The following is a 15,904-nucleotide window of genomic DNA, read 5'->3' on the forward strand; positions in this document are numbered from 1 at the left end:
AAGTGGCACAGAGAAGTTAACTAACCCACCTAAGGACACACAGCTAATAAGACACAGAACCAGGGTCTGAGCCCTGACAATTTCACCCTAGATTTCATGCTCTTAACGATTTTTGGTATAGTATCAGACACGTGGGGGACTCAGTAAACACTCATCTTCTTGCTGTTAGTCTTCAGCCCCATTCTTTTGTGAGAGAAACTCCAACACCAGATCCACTGCTAGATTACTTTAGAATAAGGCTTGTTCCTATTCTGCTTCCTGGAGGCCAACCCAGCAGTCCTTTAGAGAGTGTGGGTATGCCCCATCACGGAGAGATAATCAGTATAGTCACAAAACCAATGAGCTAAAATTAGAATGAGCGTCAAAAAGGATCCCCATCAGAAAGTGTGAGGAATAACTGTTTTGATTCTATCACTGTTGGCTGGTTTTGAGAAAAAGGGGAAGTGACTTATTATTTTTCCTGGGTAAAGATTTATCTAGACATATTTTTTTAGTCTTGTGAAAATACCAGACCATGTTCCTGACTTCACCTCTAACCCCAATATTTTCAGCAGAGAGAGTTATCAATGATAACAAAACGGAGAAGTGGCAATCATCTAAAATGACAAATTATCCAGATATAATTTCTCTTGACTTTGGAGTGCAATCCGAGTCTCCACCTACTTGTTGCTGGCTTGGCCTGACTGATGAGTCTGTAGTTTCACTGAACAGCAGAACCAAACAGGCCATAGGTAATCCACTCAGTAGCTGAGAATTGAAAATGTATTTATATTATAAAAACATATATGCTTAATTCGAATTACACTAATACTTTTAATCTATGATTCTTACAGCATATTTGGTTATATACTATATATTTTTATTTTCTTTAAATGGGGCTTTGAGTGTATTTTAATTCATTCAATAAATATTGAGGGCCTCCTGTGTGCCAGGCACTGTTCTTGGTACTTAGGATATATCAGTGAACGAAACAAAGATCCCAGCCCTCAGGGACTTTATATTCTAACTTTAGAGTTACTAAACAGTGGTTTTGGTATTGCAACTCACATTGCAAATTTATCAGCTGAAGCCTAGGTGTTTCATATACAGGAGTAACTCATAGATTTTTAGTAAGTTCCAGATTACCAGGCACTTTCCATTCTCAAGAGTTCACTTAAGTAATACATGCAACAGTAAAAAGAAAAAGAAAAAAAAAAACAAACCCAACATGGAGCAGTTCCAGTATAGAATGGCTCTGTCTTAGGAGATCCTTTCATCACCCCCAGAGATCTTCAAAAAAACCAAATTATTTAGAACTATGGCTCTAGGGCGCCTGGGTGGCTCAGTAGTTAAGCGTCTGCCTTCGGCTCAGGTCATGATCCCAGGGTCCTGGGATCGAGTCCCACATCGGGCTCCCTGCTCCACAGGAAGCCTGCTTCTCCCTGTCCCACTCCCCCTGCTTGTGTTCCTGCTCTCACTATCTCTCTCTCTGTCAAATAAATAAATAAAATCTTTAAAAAAAAAAAAAAACTATGGCTCTAAATTTCTCACTTCTAAGGAATCTTTTAAATTTTATACCCCATGTTTTGAAAATTTAATGATTTAAATAAATCCACTTATTAAGTAATGATTTGTTTTCCCCTGTATATACCATTTCTGCTATTTCTGTAGGTACTGGAAAAACCTCAGCAGCCAGGAGTCTAGGAAGACAGATTGAGAGAGCATACTCCTGCTCAGTACCCTGATGCTTATACCCTATCTCCACACCAGGAGCTCTTGTCTGGGGCAGTTGAAGTGTGTGTGTGTGTGTGTGTGTGTGTGTGTGTACGCGTGCACGTGCATGTGTGCACGCATGTGCGCACATCCACCTGCAGAGATAGATGGTGGTGTTAGAAGTCATGTAAGGCTTTTAATATACCCCTTCATGAGAAGCACAGCATAATTGGTGTACTAGTTTCCGAGGGCTGCCATAACAAATGACCACAAACTTAGTGACTTAAAACTAACAGAAATGTTTTCTCTCACCATTGTAGAGGCAGGGAGTCTAAAATCAAGGTGTAGGCAGGACTGTGCTCCCTCCATTGGCTCTGGGGGAGAATCCTTGCCTCTTCCAGCATCTGGTGGCTCCCAGCACTCCTTAGCTTATGCTAAATAACTCCATTCTCTGTCTGTCTTCACATGGCTTCTCCTCTTCTCTTCTTTTTCTCCTGTGTTGTCTCTTTTAAAGACTCTTGTCATTGGATTTAGGGCCCACCCCACTAATCCAGTATGATATCATCTTAATATCCTTAATTACATCTGCAAATACCCCTTTTCTTTTTTTTTTTTTAAAGATTTATATATTTATTTTAGAGCATACAAGTGTGAGTCGGGGGAAGGGCAGAGGGAGAGAATCTTCAAGCAGACTCCCTGTTGAGCACGGAGCCTGACGTGGGGCTCTATCTCACCATCCATGGGATCAGGACCTGAGCTGAAACAAACAGTTGGATGCTTAACTGATTGAGCCACCAGGCACCCCAAGACCCCTTTTCCCAATAAGGTCACATTCACAATTCCAGGAGTTAATCATGTGAACAGCTCTTTTAGGGGGCTACCATTCAATCCACTACAATTGGGTAGGCCAAAAAAAGCCACTGAAGCTAGAAATCAAAGTATTAGGTGAAGGTTTTTTAATTCTCCCTGCTTCTCCAACACTCCATACTTTGTTCTTGTCTGAAATACCTGGCTACTGCCTCAGATCCCAACTGAATGTTGCCACTGGATTTAAGCTCTGCTCTTAGCTCTGAGATCTGTTCTTCATCTTGGTTTGATCCCTGGAATAGATCTTGATATCTACTTGCATGAATGACTTACTAACTCTGCGGCCTATCTGGGTTGCCACCTTCCATGCTCAACGTGATTTGTGTCCCATTGCCCAGTTCTTGTTACCAATAGGAGACACCCATAGTGTTTCAGTCAGCTAAGTAATTGTTGCATAGGGGCATGACCCGGTGACCAAAGGGTCTTCCAAAAGGCCTGAGTGGAGCTAGAAACCACTGCCTCCCAGCCATGGTGATGGAAAGCAGGTGTTTGCCAGAGTGTCCATATTCCATGGCTTCCCTTTATCTTGAAGTTCTTTTTACCCAAAAGGACTTGTTCTGAGTACTTGGGATTTATATTATCCTGTGAAAATTTTGGATTTCAGATATGCTTTGAGATAAACTCATCTTGTTTCTTTATTGTCCAAGTTTTGCATTTTGTTTTTCTTGTTTATCTTTTGCTCTCCTGGCAGTGATGTTCTTCTTTCTCCCTTCAAAATGAACCAGTTACAATTTTCCACTTGAAAACAAATTTCACCATACTTTATTCCCTGTTTTCCAGGTCATTTGTTTTTCTAAGTGACTCAGATATAGCCAAGAATTTTGTTAGGAGCTCCCAAGTATGATGCATTGTAATTCTCCTTGAAGGTGAAAAGTGAAAAGTATAAGACCAAGTCTAATCTTTGGCTTGAGGCTTTTACCTAGAATCCTAACAACTGAGCATATCATGTAATTTGACTTTTTCCCCCACCAAAAAGTTATCCAGAGACTTCATATTGCTACTACTACCATAACCTCTGTTCCATAAAGACTCATAAAAGCAATAAAGGCAAGCGAAAATTACTTGTTATTTAAATATTTCAGTTGACAGTCTTGCATTGCATTATTGCTTTATAAGTCAATAATAAGTCTTTAAAAGACATTTCATAACTAAGGAAGTGTGAAAATGTCAATTTGATCAAAATATCAAATTACTACCAGGATGAGATTATAAGATATTTTTATAGAGTGCTTCTGTGAATATTATCAGAGTTATATTTATTATATTAACTGGTCCTCTAAATTTGGGCAGTCTTCCGAGTTCAATAGATTGAGCATTAGATTGGCAACAAAGTACTCCTAAATTCTAATTTCAGTTCTACTATTTATTGGCCATGTCGGATCGGTAAGCCATTTGTTGTTTCTTTGCATTTGGCCTTGTAATATATAAAAGCAGAAAAAGAGTAAGGCATGGCCAATTGAGTCTTTAATATTTAATTTGAGGAATTCCTGGCTCCAGGGCCAGTTTTTATTTTCTAATCAAGTACTCACAGAGCAGTGGAAGGAAGCTTCCCCTCCTTGCTCCCTGGCCTCCCCTCAGCCCCACACTGCACACCCAAGCTCTCTCAAACAAGGGCATTGGTGGCCCCATAAAAAAATTGTGACCATCCTTTAGATCAAGTGTATGAATAACTCAAGCATATTCTGTTATTTTTGCGCATTTATTCAGATAGCTTTTAGGCTTCTTTTCTAAAGTTAGGTTACCCAATCATATAGATGAGTTCAGAGAATAATAAAGAGCTTTAAAATAGTGATAAGAATGCCAGAAAAATGATCAAGTTAAGAACAAAGATTCTTTGACCCAGAGAATGGGAAATTTATCTGGGGTGGGAATGAGCTTATTGCTGTCAGCTTCAACTGTTTGAAAGTTATTTCATAGATTATAATGACTTTGTTCCTTATCCTCACAAAGATTAAAGCAACAAGAAAGTATTACCCAGCCATAAAAAAGAGTGAGACCTTGCCATGTGCAACAACATGGATGGGGGTGGAGAAGGGTATGGGGAGATAGGCAAAATGAGTTAATGGGAGGTACAGGCTTCCAGTTATGGAATGAGTAAGTCACAAAGATGAAAGGTACAGCATAGGGAATTGCAATGGTATTCTAATAGCATTATACGGTGACAGATGACAGCTACACTCATGCGGAGCATAGCATAGACTTATAGACTTGTCAAATCACTATATTGTCCACCTGAAATTAATATAACATTGAGTGTCAACAATACTTCACTTTAAAGAAAAGAAAGAAAAAAAAGACAAGAAAGTAATCATGAAGGAATTAAATTACATACAGGTAGAGAGGTCTATTAAGATACCAGACAGGTAGCTGCCTTCTCTAAAGAAAAAAAGAAAAGATCCTGACCCATTGCAGCTCTCTTAGTGTCAGAGAAATGAACTGTCCCTTCACAGCTCATCACATTCATCAGCTGCCCAGAGTCTTAAATGCCTCCTGAAGGAACTTTGTAGCTTCCCTTAGTGTCTTATTTCAGTCACTTTTAATTCTTGCAGCAAGAACATATCTTGCTGAATAGAAGCCCCTCTGTGCAGGCAGGCTTCCTCTCTCTTCTGGGAAGGGAGGACAAATGATCACCACCCCATGTGACATCCCACAAATACTCAATTCCTATACCACTGTCTTTTTTTTTTTCTTATTTTTTCTCACTGGGTTTATCTTTCAAAGACTTAATTATTGTTGTTACCCCTTTGGCAATTCTGACACACTCTGACCCCAAGAAGTAGAGAATTCTTGCCTTTATCTTTGCACTGAGAATTTAAATGCAGTGGAATATATGGACAGAAATGGGTCATTTTTCTTTTGCAGATCGCCAATTGCAAGATTTCTTTTCATAAAAAGCAGTATATCAATTTTCTACGGAAATACCCTTTTGTAAAGCATGAAAAAATTTAATCTTGTGCTCTGAAGCTGTCAGAGAGATGAATGGCTCTTTTGTTGCAAAATGGCTGCCAACAAATATGAGGACCAAGTATCATTTCTCTCCTCGGTGAACTGTCAGGCTTCTCGTTATGAATCTGGCATGTTAAAGGTGGCTGAAGTAGCTTCTCATTGTCAGGAACTGGTGCAAACAGTTGTTTCTCTACCTATGGCACATAGTCCTGGGACTGAAACGCAGTCTGAGTTGCAATGTACTTAATGCAGAGAACTGAATCAAGTGTGTTTTACATTTATTTTAAAATTATTTTTATTAAGATGAAATTCACATAACATTAGCCATTTTAAAGTGAACAATTCATTGGCATTTAGTACAGTTACAATATTGTGCAACTACCAGCTATATCAAGTCCCAAAATATTTTTATTACTCCATAAATAAACCCCATACCTAACGACCTATAGATTTTGGCAACCAGCAGTCTGCTTTCTGACTCTATAAATTCACCTGTTCTGATTATGTCATATAAATGAACATGTACACTATGTGACCTTCTGTACCTGGCTTCTTTCATTTAGCACAATGTTTTCAAGGTTCATCCACATTGTACCATGTATCAGTACTTCATTCCTTTTTTGTGACCGAATATTGTATGTGTATACCATAATTTGTTTATCAATTCATCCCCTGATGGATTATTTCTGCCTTTTGGCTATTGTGAATACTGCTACCATGAACATTCATGTACAAGAATTTGCTTGGGTACCTGTTTTTAGTGCTTCTGGATATATACCCTAGGAGTGGAATTTCTGGGTCATACAGTAATTCTATGTTTAACCTTTTGAGGAACTGCCAAACTGTTTTCTTACGTTTATTTCTAAAAAGAGAAAACCCACAGTATTAACGAAAAGAACTTGTCTTAGCAGGGAGAGCACAGCCTTCTGAACCTCCAAGAATCCTCTGAAGAATCGAAGTGCACATAGTCATTGGCAGTGTGCTAGCTGACTGACCTCTGTGCCTGGACAGACAGAACCAAAATACACTCTGAACAATAAGCATGATCTGCATAAAATAGCAGAGAGAGATGTCTTAAACCAGCCCCCAAATCCAGGTAAGTTTTTGCCAGTTGTTTCTCTGAGATGCTTCAATCATTGCAGACCTATTGCCCTTTGACCATGTTCCCACTATAATAAACTTCAAACCCAATTAAGAGCATTGCTTTAAATGAAGAAGCCAATTCTGATGAGGTTCATTCTGATAAAAATCTAAAAACAGTCTCAGGTCGCTAGGAGTCAGGTTTGTGCCCGTTCCTTCCTATCAGCATAAGGAGTCACACTTTAAATGTTTGACTAATTTTAGCGTATTAATTACTATTTAATTATCACACAGGAAGACATCTGTCTGTTTTTCCAAAAACTTACTCTGTTGTGGACAAATTGGCATTAAAGACTAATTTGCCTATTTTAGAAATAGACTGGCCTTTTAAAAGTCCATGCCTATGTTCAGTTTTCTGAACATCCCGTAGACATCTCCCTTTATGACATCGCTGTTGGAGATACAGAGGAGCGCCGAACGGTAGCAGCGCACACCCATCCCGCAGTGCCAGTGAAGGCGATGTTAGGATGTCTAACCTCATGACACAGACACAGTTTACCATCCCTGTAACCCCATGTGTAATCAAGCTGTGCTGGTCATGGTGTGCAATGGAATTACAAGCTCAACAGAATTAAGATGGAATGAATTAGAAACAAAACCACTACTCTTTCTCCGAGGTTTTATTGAGGTTAGTAGAGTTGAGATAATGTGCACCAAGAAAATGAGCTCATCCATCATGGATCTTGCCATGTTGTAATTCAGAATTTCTCCTTGGAGTTAGGAAGCTATTACAGTCTGAGTGGCATCACTGCCAGAGAATGAATCCTCAGAAAACTCTGGGCAGCCCAAGTCAGAGGAACTGCTCCTTGGCTGCTAACCCACTGTGTCTGTAATAGTTCAGCCTGATCCCTGACATTACGCAGCCTGAGTCACATGCTCTTGGAGATTACTTGAACTTTAAGTAAAAAGGTCAAAAGGGGACAGGGAAGCAGGGCAGCTTGGGGTTCTGCAGATGCACTCTGGTCAGATGACAAAGGAACAGATTAGGGAGAAGAGGCCACGTGGGGTCTCTCCTTCCCTCATCCAGAAAAAGCCCTCCTTGAGGAAGGCTCACAATTTCCCAAGAAGAGAGTAATGAGTATGCCTGTGAAACCAAATGTCCCTACAGTGGGATTTTTGAATAATTGGTGGTAGCAGCCAGGAGAGAGCCTGATGCTTCAGGCTTCAATAATACACAGATTTTGGCTCACAGAAGAATTTATGTTAAAATTTTAAGCTAGTTAGACCCCTCAAGTTTGATTAACGTTTTCCAAGAATGGGAGAAATCATTGTACGAGAATCAGTTTCTCAGCAATTTCTCAGTCATTTCTCAGCAATTTATCTTCTTGAGCTATTACAAAATTCTTAATATTTTAAGCTACTTGATATTTTTTTTAAAATCTCGAGAAACATTTGATCCTGTGTAATAACTCACAGCAATATTTTTGGATGATGCCTCGGTGCATTGCTTAAACTGAGTCCCAGGCTCCACATTATATTAGAGATCATCAGGTGATGTCCTTTCAGCTGGCACACAAGACCCTACCTTCTTGCCAGGGCAAGTTCTTGGTAAATGTACAAGTCTCATATGACTAATGAGAGTTGGTTTGGCCCCTAGTGAGATCTGAAGTCCATTAAACCAAAAACCAGGGTGTCACATCTACTTTGTGAAAGCTCCGAGAACTATTCCTATCTCCAGTACAGAGAAAATTAATTGATGTGTCCCTAGCTACCCAGTGAATGACTACAGTGGAAAGTGTCCTTCCATTTTATGCCCAAACTATGACAGCATTCTATCCTACCAGCCCTTTTGATACAAAGTCGCCTGTCTCAAAGTGCTTTTAACTATATCTGAAACTTTATTGGTACTCTTTATATGTAAAACTCTAAAATAGAGCTTTCCTGTGTATCCCCTCTGGCCTCCTCAATATACTGCTTTGCACTTCAGGAAAGTCCGGCTGTCATGGGCTCAGTTTTTCCCCACTGTTGCCCTCCTCCTTAGCTTCAGTAAAGAGAAACTCTTTTCCTCTGGGCCAAAGGAAGCATCTTGATAATGCTTCCTACTTTTTGGTGGGGCCAGAATGCAGATACAATGCCTTTGCCGGCCAGGGGTTCCTCACCCCAGGCCCTCAGATGCTGGTTATTTCTGTCTCTGAGCTGCTGGTGTCCACTGCCATTCCCAACAATCACAGAAGCTTGATGTTGCTGCCACCCTGGGGAGAGCTCACTGCTGGCATGAGCCTGCTCAAAGCCTCTCCATACCTCAAAGTCCAGGACCAAATGGATCTCTAATCCAGAGAGAAGCAGAAGTCTTTCCTTCAGTTTCTTTCTTACATGGGGATTCTCCAATTCCCAGGATGATTTCTAGTGGGAACATCCATTTTCTAAAAGAAAAAACCTACTTCAACCCAACCATTGAACCCAAGAGGTGCCCCTTGGACCCAATAATTCAAAGTGCTATACTATTGGCCCATTTCACAAAGTCAGGGGTAGTCTCTTGTATAATTTCTTAGGTACAGGGATCTCTAGGTGCATTCATGCAACACTCAGGGTTCAGCCTGGGTCTGGAAATGGACGATGTACTCCATGAAGGTAATCGAGGGAAGTTAGTAAAGGCACCACTCACAAGGGATGAGCAGGGTTTATAGAAATCAGCAGGGGTTAATGCAGTGTCTGGGGTTAACAACAATGAAGAGCTATTGCTGCCCATAAATTTGAAGTGAGAAAGGGAGAATGTCTTCCCTAGAACCCAGAAAGAATATGGAGAGAGCTGCTGAACCAGAGTGGTAGCCTTGAACACACTGGTAGAGGGGGCAAGGAGGATGGGCAATAAATAGCCTAACCTCACTCTTCTCCATCTTCCAGTCTCCTGCCACAGTGCCTCTCAACACCACCTCACTCACCAAAGCCAGCCCCAGCCAAAAGGCAAGGGAGTTTGTTGTTGCAGTCCATAAAGGTCAGCCTCCCAGCCCCAGAGCAGGGCAGAGATGGACAAAAATTAGACCTGAAGGGACAAAATTACCTATTTTAAAATGCCTTAATTTTTTTTTCTCTAGATTCATTTCTTAAAAGTTTCAAGACATGCTCTAGTGTTAGTGTAAGGATTCTATCAATAGATTCACATGATTTTTGCCTCTTGATTTTAAAAGCCTTAACCATATGCCCTCTAAATCACTGCTCTCCCAAACCTAAGACACCTGATCATTTTTGCTGGTCCCTACTCAGCAGCAGCCCTTTCTCTTCAAATACTTTATTGTATTTTTCTGTCTTCTAAATATCCCTCATGATTTCCTTAAGGTGCAGCAAGTAAAGCTGCATACCTCATTCTAGAAGCATGCAAACTCAGATAAGAATAGGAAATATACTAAATCATGAGATCTTGAAGAACAATAAAACTAAAATAAAATTTAGAGAAATAGAAATTATAGCAGTATCGAAAATTAAAACAATTTAGAAGTCGTTACTAATTATTAGAAATTAACATGACATAGACCATAAACTGAAATTCCTAGTGGGCCTTGGAATACAAGTTTCCATAACTTTTAATATATTTTTAGCGGCTTGATATTGATCCTATTTTAGGGGGAGTATTTTGCATAGCATAATCAAATAGCACTCATGACTAGATACGACTCTAGCCCAGAAATACAATTCCAAATGTGATAATACCAACAAAGCCTGAAGGGGGTGGGAATGAGGATGAGAATGATGAGAGGAAGGCAGGTAAATCTTCCATTCTGTTTGATAATGAGCACCTGTTAATTTTTGTTAATATGAAAATGTAGGCTTAAATATGTAAGGGTAATCATTAGCCATATAAAGATGAGAATTAAAACTTTTTAAACACTAGAGAGAGGAGAAAAAGAATAACAAAATTCTACCATCTAGGAAAAATCATGAAAGGAGGAAATATGCAAGAAGAAAACATAAGTTGGAAACATAAAATGTGACAGGCCTACCGTATTCTTCCTCATTACCCATCTGGAATTTATCTTTGAATCCTCTCTCATTTACCATGTCAGTGTAAATGAGTCAGATTTTTCCTTGGAAATATTTCTTGTGTCTGACCACTTTGATTCCCACTTCTGCCCCTCTAGTTCCCTTGGTCTGTACGAATACAGTAGCTCTAACACAACATATCCTACCTTGGCCTTACTGAGCAATTAACACAATCTTCATAGAGCATAATATCACATCCCTGCTCAGGGCTTCCCATTTATTACCATCCATCTGTCCTTCTTAACTGATTTTCAAGGCCTTCTATAATATGAGCCCAGCTAACTGTGTTTCATCAATTCTAAGACATATTTTTTTTAAAAGATTTTATTTATTTATTTGTCAGAGAGAGAGAGCACAAGCAGGAGGAGGGGCAGGCAGAGGGAGAAACAGGCTCCCTGCTGAGCAGGGAGGCCAGTGTGGGACTTGATCCCAGGACCCTGGGATCATGACCTGAGCCGAAGACAGATGCTTAACCGACTGAGCCACCAAGGCATCCCTCTATGACATATTTTTAAATATAAAAAAATATATTAAAACATTCTGAAATCAGAGTGCATCTTATGATTGATGGCAGTCTTGGCATCTTGGATTCAATGGAATATGGTTCTTTTCTCAGTTCTTGGCTTGCTACAGGACACCTCTGTTCTAGGAGACAGGACCTCTTCTCACTTTGCTGTACTATGACTCATTGTTTCACAGCTCCAAACTTTGGTTCAGACATTTCCTTCTGTCAGGGTATCCCTCTCCCCTGCCTCCTTTCCTATATGGGCCCATCTTTGAGGCAGAGCTCAAAGGCCGCCTCCTCAAAGAATGCTTTGTTTACTACCTTAGCTGGAAACAACCTTCCCTTTGAATCCTTTCAGTTCTTTCTTTGTAAGTCCAGCAACTCTTATCACATAGTTCCTTTTAGTTTATATACTTGGGTATATATTTGGTCTGTACACAGGACTGCTCAAGTCCTGAAAATTGCTTGGGAAGGCAGCTAAAATTGTGACATTCTGTGAAAGAACGTAAATTTGCTTCCCTAATGCAATCCAGGACATTCGCACAGTTTCTTTAATATCCGCGCGGTATTACCGGTCCAGAACTCATTAAGAGCCCTGCTGTGAACTGCCCTCTATGCGTAATACATCATCAGTGAGCCAGAGAGAGGCCTACGACTATGGATCAGCAACACCTACTGGGAGACACCCAGCTGGGATGGGGAGCGGCTAGGAGTGGCTGCTCTCCTGGCAGGGCTCCCTGGCCCTGTTCCTGGCAGTAGCCATTGGAAAGGTCAAGCTCTGAAAAACCATGTTGCTTAGAGATTGCCAGCCCTCTCCACACTCTAGTCTCACATGAGCCATGATGTGAATCCATGATGGGACTAGGTGGAAGACTCCTGGTTTTTCAACACTTCCCTCGGGAAATCCAGACGGGACTGGAAGTCCAAGAACTCTGGGTTACCTCAACAGGCACCTACAGCGAGGCAATGAACGTAACGTCGCCCTGTCAGAGGGCATCGCCTGGGAAAGTGTTCACGCCATTGTCTGCAGGAGATTCTTCTCCATCACAGCTTATTTCGAATTCTCCCAAGTTATGTAAATAAATCTTTGCTGCAATGCATTCACAGGCCTTTCTCTCAGCAAACTTTCATGACCACAAGAAGATAAAAATCTGTTCAAATGCTCTCTTGCTATTGACATGCCATTCTGTGGCTAAATTTAAAATGACTTGTGAAATTTCCTGCTGAGTTCTGCTTCCTAAGGCTAATGCCGTTTTCTTTTTTCTTTTTTTTTTTATTATGTTATGTTAATCACCATACATTACATCATTAGTTTTTGATGTAGTGTTCCATGATTCACTGTTTGCTAATGCTGTTTTCTAAAAGACCTCCCAGTTAACAAACTTTCAGACTTTCCGTGGGTAACCTCTTCAGCTTCAGTCTCTACCAGCTGAAGGAGGTTGGTTTGAGAAGCTTGAGGCTTCTGCAAGCTCCCACATACTAACATCTGCTCAGTGCTCTAGCCAGCTCACTTCCCCTGCACTGGGGGGTCTGCATTAAAGAGCACGAAGCTCACTGTTCCCTGGGGCAAAATAGTTGGCATGTTCCTCGAAAGCTTTCCGTAGGATGTTACTGCTTTCCGTGGCTTCACGCCAGAAGGCCTTGCATAAAGGTCATGATCGTTGAGCTGATTTCACCAAAACAAACCATTTTAAAAAAATTTTTTTACTCATTAAAAAAAGTCCTAAGTTTACTACAGAAAATGTAGATGGTATAGTATATTATAAAAAAGGAGATAAGAATCGCTTAAACTCTGACCTCTCATTGTTAACACTATGGCATGTATCCTTATAATAATTTTTCCTTGCATATATAGTCATACAATTTTTAAAAAATCGTATTCTATTTGATACAGAATTGGAATCATACCTCACAAACTTTTTCTTTTTTTTAGCTTGTTTTTCTCCCTTAATGATAAATGATTAACATTTTCCTTTGTCATTATGTAACAGCTAACAGTGTGGACTCTGGAGCTAACCTGTTCAGATTTGAATCCTGGCTCTGTCACTTACTATGTGATCCTTGGACATGTCCTTTAAATGAAACACGTACTTTAGAGTCCTCATTTGTAAATGGGAATAACAGTAGTTACTTCACAGAGTTGTGAATATTTAAGTAAGTCAACATTTGCCAAGAACTTAGAACACTGCCTTAGGGCTTTATAGTACTAGCTACCACTACTGTGATTACTCCTACATTTTGTTCCACAACATCATTTTAAAGACTGGATAGGATTACATTTTGGCGGACATAGCATAGTGTATTTATTCAAGGTCCCACTGTTGGATAGTTAGAGTGTTGTACTTCTTTGGTATCTTAAGCAATACCACAAACAGACAGCCTTCTTCCATTGCATTTGTAACAGGACAGACTATGCACCAAGCAGGGAAGGAAAGGAATAGAGTGATGGGAGATGGAAGTACCATGTTTTACCCTCTTGGTTTTGCACTTGCTTGGAGAGGCAGATGACATCAGTACCTCACTTTTGCCCGGAAGACTGCTGCTTAAAAACTACTCCGACTTTATGGCACCACCCAGTCAAATATCTGATGGTCCTTCCCAGACTGAATCATTAGTAATCCTATCCTCAGATTCTGATCAGAGAAGGATCATTGGCCAGCCATGTCATATACTTCTAGTTCCTCATGCAACAGCTGTCATACAGTTACTCAGCCCAGTGGGTTCCGTTCCAGGTTAGCCTTGGAGGATACTCCGTGAACGCAGGGAGTCCCTGGAGCCTCCCTCTTTTCTAGTCTGGTGCATATGAAGATCCTGTTAGAGATGCTCCTCTCTCTTCGAGCTTGATTCCTGTGGCCTTCCTCCCAACACTACTGGGGACAAGCAGAAAGGACCTTTGTCTGAGGCCTGGTTCCCCGTCCTTAGTAACGGGAATGGTTATGATGCATTCTGGTAGAATGGGAACAGGATCCTCTCTGCAGGTTGAGAGAATTGTAGACTTAGAGGTATGACATGGCTTCATAGAACCACCTTATGCAACAAAACTAGCCAGTGCAGCTGAACATTGCCAACTGGCAGCCCTTGTTGGGAGGACAGTGATTCATAAGATCACCTTCATGAAGCTGTTCATGGGGAAGCATGTCAAATGCCCATTTCTTACTGTCTCTCTGGTAAATGTATCACCAACAAAACCACCTACTTTGCCCTCAGCTTCTCCTAATCAAAAGTTCATAACCTACTATATTCCAGAAGACTCACAACTTCTGGATTTCTGCCTTTATTATCTCCTGGGTACCCTGGAAAGTTCTGCCCATCTGCTACCCCTGTGGGGTTCTGGATAAATACATTGTCTAGAGAATTTACTTAATACATGGAGACAGGAGAGCTCTCCCGTAACCTCAACTATCTCTAATCAACTGGACATTTAACTTGGTGCCAGGGGTCTGTGTTTCTGCCAAGTAGGTAGACACCTTAAAATACAAGGATGCGGCCATTGACGCTAAACAGAAATAGTGGCAAAATGGGCAAAATTAGTCTATACTGTTAGAAGTCAGGGAAGTGATTATCCTTAGTAGGAGGAAGGAGTGCAAAGGAGACTCCTAGGGGGCTGGTAACATAGTCTGGGTTTTGACCTGGGTGCTGGTTATATGGATGTGTTCATTTTATGCAAGTTTAATGAACTATACACTCAAGTGTACTTTTTGTATGTGTATTGTACTTAAACAAAAAAATTTAAGTGGGGGATATTGATAAACTGGGTTAAATACAGTAATATTCATCTCTGTTAAGACTAGTGGCTCTTTCCTATGGCCACCAGATTAAGCAAATAAAAATACAGGATGCCCCATTAAATTTCAATTTCAGATAGACAAGAAATAATTTTTACCCTAAACATGTTCCATGCCTTATTTAGGATATGTTTATACTAAAAAAGTATTCATTGCTTATGTGAAATTCAAATGTAACTATATTTAATCCTGTATTTAATCTGGCAACCCTAATCCTAAATCTTCTGTTTCACCTTTGATTTAATGAGAAAGTGAGAAAAGGACAGATGTTATATTAAGGATATATAGTCTTAGAAGGAAATATTAAAATGTATAAATAAAGTATAGGAGACAGAAATGAGAAACTAAGTGCTCTAGTTTTTCATTTTCTCCATTCCTCCTTCATTTCATAACCCTCTTCTGTTTTCAGTTTCTCATTCCCACTTTCATGTCAATGAAAGGAAGAGAAATGAGATAAGCCAAAGAAATAAGGTAGTGCCAAAATCGTTTATACTTTCATTTATTGAGTTTGAATTTGCAGCTCTCTTGGTGTTTCTGAAAATTTCAGTTCTGATTTGTCTGTGTTCTTGTTTCTTATTTTTTGCTGAACTATTTCCCCTTTTTCTACTCTTTTTGAGAACTCTATAACCTCTACACAGTTGGAAGTTGAACCCTTCCCAACATAAGCAGTGTTTTTCCTGCCTTTTCTTATTTTTAGGTTTCATAGGCTAAACTTGAAAAATCTATTTGCTATTGATCTCAGAAAGGTCATTTTCCCCCTTTTCTTTCTCCAACAATGTTAACTAATATGCAGCTGGTACATTTCAACTATGCTTCTCACACAATTGGTAGATTTGAACCAAGTTTTCTGAATTCCATCTCCCTTTCTTTTCTATACTTCCCACTCTTTTTTTTTTTCAGGTTTAATTTTTTATTGTTATGTTAATCGCCATACATTACATCATTAGTTTTTGATATAGTGTTCCATGGATCATTCTTTGTGCATAACACC

At 40.0% G+C, this 15,904-nt stretch overlaps 1 long non-coding RNA gene across 2 annotated transcripts in view; it reads left to right on the forward strand.

Annotated features, from left to right (window-relative positions):
- Positions 1-15,904, forward strand: part of LOC145723911 (uncharacterized) — a 41,940-nt gene that overhangs the window by 19,051 nt on the left and 6,985 nt on the right. The window contains exon 3 of one of the 2 annotated variants that reach the window (XR_014149309.1): positions 6,417-6,601. This is a non-coding gene — a long non-coding RNA (uncharacterized LOC145723911). Of the gene's footprint in view, positions 1-6,416; positions 7,660-15,904 lie in introns of those variants that run through there. The other variant, XR_014149308.1, reaches the window with a different exon arrangement.

This window comes from Leptonychotes weddellii, chromosome 10 (assembly GCF_054177405.1).
Source record: "Leptonychotes weddellii isolate Sample4059 chromosome 10, ASM5417740v2, whole genome shotgun sequence".
NCBI lineage: Eukaryota > Metazoa > Chordata > Mammalia > Carnivora > Phocidae > Leptonychotes > Leptonychotes weddellii.